We start from the raw sequence: 6,385 nt of genomic DNA on the forward strand, positions 1-6,385 counted from the left end.
TATAATAATAATAATAATAATAATAATAATAATAATAATAAAGACCTGTGGAATTTGATCAAGCTGCTTCTTTTTCCTACTTTCTCCTCCAATCCTCACATATTTATGATTATCTCAAGTACAGGACAAAAGTCAAAACTAATCAACATTAATAATACCACACAGTAGTAGGAGCAAAGATGGCATCTCAAAACAGTTACAACGCCAGTGATTGTAGGAACACTTGGAATGATCAAAAAAGGAACTGAAAATTATTTAAGAATGATCCCTGGGTTACCATTCATACAGAAAGTGCAAAAGATTGTCTTAACTGGTACATCATACATATTGAGAAGAACACAATCACTGTGAATTTTGTTTCCCTTTTCCCTCTTTATTTTATTTGTTTACTTTTCTATTTAATATTTTTTCCTTTTTCTCTCTGTCTTTTTTCTATCACATGACTTTGTAAATGAACAATCTAGTGTGATTATTTTAATGGCCTACAAATATATATAGTGCATTTCTCTGCCTTAGGTGTCAGGAAGGCACTCGGCAAGGATAGGAAACAATTAAAAGAAGATGATAATGCAAGTGATAATAATAATAATAATATAATAATAATAATAATGATAATGATAATAATAATAATAATAATAATAATAATGATAATGATAATGATAATAATAATAATAATAATAAGAAGAAGAAGAAGAAGAAGAATGATAACAATGATAATAATGATAGTAATGATAGTAATGATAGTAATAATGATAATAATAATAATAATAATAAGAAGAAGAAGAAGAAGAAGAAGAAGAAGAAGAAATAATAATTAACAGAATCCATAACAACACCAAGCAAAAGAATGACAGAGGGATAATCTTAAATACCATAAAATAGTTGATTTAGGAGTTACACACACACAGACACTACTGTGCATCACCCCTCCAAAATCATATGAGAATAAACTCATACTGTAAATACCCAACAAAATGAACAAAACTCACATGTGCCACAGAATGCCAAAACCCGACAAGAACACAACTTATCCTACACAAACAACACAATATAAAAACTAATACAACAGAAGACTCAAACAAAACCCCATGACAAAATGTACTAATACAATACAATATTCTCTCCAACAAAAAAATGCAGCACACCCTACCAGCACAAAGTTGCAACAAATGAAGCAATAGAAAGTTACTTGAAACTTTCAGCTGTTGAAAAGTAATAGTGGTGATGACGATGGTGACGAATGTTACCTTACCTCAGTTTATGAGAGACAGGAGTTTCTGAAGAACTCTGGTTGTAACAATGAAGATGAAACAAGACCTTTAAAATTTTCTATTTCTTGGTTGTCTCAAGACAGTATCTTACTAACAGTGATTAATGCTCTACATTCATTTAATGAAAGATAAGCATATATTTATCTGAAAGTCACACTACAGCAGTACGAATTCTCATGTCAACCTCTATGTTGAAGGCCATATTGATACTTTTGAATATTTATACCTTTTGCTGTTTCTCAGCCTCTGCCTACCTGATTCTTTCAAGGACATAAATATATTAAAGTGTAATTCCATCTCATTTCAAATATTTAATGGGTATCCTGTTATGCAAAGTGTACATTTATCTTTCTTGAACATCAAGCTCAAGTAAAATTTTGTTTAGTTATCTTTGATCAGGGAGCATAACCTTCTTATAATACTGTTGTTAATATTGTGAATGAAATTATATTCATTAGTTTTAATGCTCTTTATAACTACTAAGTTTAAAGAGGACAGTATAATCTAGTGTTTGGAATAGAGATAAATGAATAAAATTAATGTGATAATTAGTCAGTTTGAATAAGAAAAGAGTATGTTCCAGGATAACTCAGTTCAAGAACGAAGTTTTGCATTATAAACATTTTACAAGCGGTTACATGATTTGGAATGCATGGTGTAGGAGTTATTTGAATCTGGTACAAAGTTAGCATCTTTGAGAGGTTAAGTATGTCCTGGCTCTGTGATGCAATCTTGGATATGCAAAAGATGTGCATTTTTAATCAAAGATTCTCACAGTGTAAATTAATTTCAATAGCAAGTGTAGTAGTTGCAACAGTTTAATATCATTAAGTATAGTATGATATGTAAACAGTTAGTTTCCTTAGAATGTGTACTTCTTGTGTGTTTAATACTATTGAATGAAATGAAGGTGCCAATTCAGGATGTGCTAGTGATTACAACAGTTCATGCTGCTAAAGATCATTTATTTTTTATTAAACACATTTGAAAAGCATTATGCCAAGGGCAATATCTCTGTTTTTTATTGAATGTTCAACTTATGTTATTGTTGTTCTTGCTACTGTAGCCAACACCCTTACTGTTTTTTCCATTATTGCTACTATTTCCCTCATAGCTATATTTCTCATTGCTACTGTTGCTGCTGGGGTTGGTAGGGGGTAGACTTAATTTGCCATCTGATTTAACACCACACCTGTCTCATAAGTACCTTTAACAGAGCATACACTGTTAAAAGCATTTAAACCAGACCATTGGTTTGAGGGAAACCTCTTTCCTCTTACCAACAGTAGAAGCCTTGAAATAGGCCACGGACACAGCAATTCGTGAGAAATATCATACAATAGAAACAATCATCATCATCCTCATCGTTTAATGTCCACTTTCCATGCTGGCATGAGTTGGACGATTTGACTGAGACTGGCGAACCAGATGGCTGCACTAGGCTCCAATCTGATCTGGCAGAGTTTCTACAGCTAGATGCCCTTTCTAACACCAACCACTCCGAGAGTGTAGTGGGTGCTTCTACATGCCACTGGTACGAGGGCCAGTCAAGCAGTACTGGCAATGGCCACGCTCAAATGGTGTTTTTTACGAGCCACCTGCAGAGGAGCCAGTCCAGCAGCACTGGTAACAACCTCGCTCAAATATTTTTTCAGGTGCTAGTAAGATGACGCTGGTAATGATCACGCTTGAATGGTGCTTGGATTTATCACAACAAATATTGTAATTCTTGACATTGTTATTTTTATTGCAGTCATAATATCTATTGTTTTTAATGGGTTTGTACCGCTTATCAAGGGCTACTTATTGATAATAATTTTGCACCTGCAATATCTAATGCACAAATTCAGTTTCCTCTTCATGTTTATTTGAGCAACAAGCCATATGCCAACCACCAAGACCAAACAATGGCTACTGGACTTGGAACGTTGGCTCTAAGATCAAAAGTGCTATGGCCATGAAAAATTGCCATTTTTTCTCAGGTATATTATACCTGGGGCAAATTTATGTAATGTGTCTTATTGGAGCTACCTTCTTTGTTTACTGTTGTTTAGATTTACACACCCTGATTGCTCCATTAAACTCAAATAACTGAACCTCCTCAACTCCCTATATTACAGATGTGGGATTCTACTGTATTCGTATTTAGTATGAAGAACATCACTCAGGTATTTTCCTTCTCTCCCTACTTTATATATATATATATATATATATATATATATATACACATACACACACACATGTATAAATGTATGTATGTATGTGTGTGTGTTTGTATGTATGTATGTATGTATGTATGTATGTATGTGTGTGTGTATGTCCGTATGTATGTATATCAATGCTAGATACAATTGTAGTAATTAATAAAAATTCTTGTATCATCCATCTTCCATTGCTCATTTACCATATATATACACACACACACACACACACACACACACACCTATATATATATATATATATATATATATATATGCACATTTGAAGCATTTCTTAATTTCTTGACGATGAAATATTGAATGCAAGGTAAATCTACATTAATTCATATATTTCTTTTCTTGTGATCTGCCTTGCTTTTACTTCACATTGTTCTGGCATTACCACAATCTCTCTTATATATATATATATATATATATATAATTAACATTAATATTAGGGAAGTTATTTCTGAGTCCACAGGGGAGAGAAGTTCAATTTAGTGGTACTAAAATATACCTATCATGGATAATGTCATTCAATGATGATTGAGTTGCTTGATGCTGATTCTGTCTCTTAAACCCATCTATCTATCTATCTTTTTATCTATCTATCTATCTATCTATCTATCTATCTATCTATCTATCTATCTATCTATCTATCTATCTATATCTATCTATCTATCTATCTATATATATATATATATATATATATATATATATATAAAGGATCGTGGGTAAGGCCAGAACAATGTGAAGTAAAAACAAGCCAAATATAGATATTGATATATATATACACATACACACACATATATATATTGCTGCTACCACTAATACCAAGGAAGGAGGCGAGTGAATTGATTTGTGTAATAGTACAATAGGTTTTCAGGAATTCACATATGTGCTATGTAGCCCAAAAGTAAGGTTACAGTTATCACGTAGGCACTTTAAATTTCTTTTAAAACATTTTATTATATTTAAATTTCTATCTTACAATTAACTAAATTAGCATAGAATAATGGTTTCATATAATTAAGATCTAAACTGTTAATATATGAATGTGAAAGAGATAGCTGAATAACTGTAAACCTAATTTTAGGCTACCCTCTATATGCATAAATGATTGAGTATTCCACTGAAATACTTATCTTTAACATAATATTTAGGTAAAATAAGCATGATAAAATCTGCAACAAAGTCAGCTATTTCAGTTCTAGATGCAATCCATGAGACAGGCTTCTACACAAGGTATATATACTTAATTTCACTCACAAGATCTTATGATTGCAACAAAAAAATCTTCTAATCTAGCTGGCTATCACACACACATACACGTACACACATACACACACACACATTCTTGACCATACAAAATAAATTGTCTATGAATATAAACATTCATACAGATGAATTAATCCTGTTGAACCTTATATTGAAACATGTCTTGCTGTTAAGTCAGCTTCCTGCTTGATAATCAAAATTTTCTAAAAAAATGTAGGAAAAAAATAACAGAAGGATTACTTATTGATAATAAATTTACACCTGCAATGTCTAATGTGTTAATTCAGTTTCATCTTCAAGTCTATTTGAACAACAAGCCATATGCCAACCCATCAAGAACAAACAATGGCTACTGAACTTAGATTATTCAAGAATGAAAGTAATATCATAATCTACGTACATCAAATGGTCACCATAGCAAGCACAATAATCTTCAATAATCTTCAAGAATGAACAATCATAGAATAGACACTAAAATAAATTTAGCCACTTGTATCTCTCTCTCTCTCTCTCTCTCTCTCTCTCTCTCTCTCTCTCTCTCTCTCTCTCTCTCTCTCTCTCTTCTCTCTCTCTCTCTCCTCTCTCTCTCTCTCTCCCCCCTCTCTCTCTCTCTCCTCTCCACCTCCTCTCTCTTATTCTTTGCATATTTTCTTCTAGCAACTTTGCAACCAAACAAGTCAATCATGAAAAACACCAAACATCACACAGTCAATAATGAAGAGACACATAACAAATCTTTTCTGTTATCAGAAGTTAGAAGTGAAAGTAGTTTCTTCTAATGATGTATTGTTGCTGACTTATATTAATTTAAAAAAGAAGTTCTTTATTTTATTCCTACATTTATTTGAAAACTTAAAATTATAAAAAAAAATATATGGTCTCTGCTTCTAAGGGATGGTAAAAGCAAAAACAACAACATAATGATAATAATAATAATAATAATAATAATAGTAGTAGTAGTAGTAGTAGTAAGTAGTAGTAGTAGTAGTAGTAGTAGTAATAATAATATTAATAATAATGATAATAATAATAATGATAATAATAATAATTAGCAAGAAAAATCTCTCAATGTCAAATTACCAAAAGAAAGCTAATAATGCTGCTGTTGACAGAGCCCTTACTCATCAATGGTTAGAGTCTTCTGGCTTAAAATCAGGAACAGAAGGGTTTATCATAGCAGCCCAAGATCAATGCCTACCTACAAGGAACTATCAGGTCAACATATTAAAGAACAGCAGTAGCCCAACATGTCATATATATAAACAACAAAATGAAACCATTGATCATGTAGTTTCTATGCGCAGTCTTCTTGTGCCTACAGAATATCTCAACAGACATGATAGAGCAGAGCAGTATATTCATTGGGTAATTTGCAAAAACCTGGACATGCCCCATGATAAAAACTGGTGGGAACACAAACCATCTCAATGCTTGAAAATGATCATATCTCACTCCTCTGGAACTTCACTGTTTAAACTGGCAGAAAGACAGATGCAATTAGGCCAGATGTAATACTGAAGGATTTCAGACAAAAATCATATGTACTCATCGATTTCAGACAAAAATCATAACTCTTCCTGTCCCAATTAACATAAATGTATCTGGCAAGACCTACCAAAAACTGAGTAAGTATAAAGA

General features: G+C 32.1%; 1 long non-coding RNA gene across 2 annotated transcripts in view; it reads right to left on the bottom strand.

Moving 5' to 3' along the window:
- Positions 1–1,381, bottom strand: part of LOC118761103 — a 98,683-nt gene extending 97,302 nt beyond the window's left edge. The window contains exon 1 of one of the 2 annotated variants that reach the window (XR_004997154.1): positions 1,253–1,381. This is a non-coding gene — a long non-coding RNA (uncharacterized LOC118761103). Of the gene's footprint in view, positions 1–45; positions 336–1,252 lie in introns of those variants that run through there. The other variant, XR_004997155.1, reaches the window with a different exon arrangement.
- Between the last annotated feature and the right edge of the window lie 5,004 nt (positions 1,382–6,385).

Source organism: Octopus sinensis, linkage group LG2, assembly GCF_006345805.1.
Source record: "Octopus sinensis linkage group LG2, ASM634580v1, whole genome shotgun sequence".
NCBI lineage: Eukaryota > Metazoa > Mollusca > Cephalopoda > Octopoda > Octopodidae > Octopus > Octopus sinensis.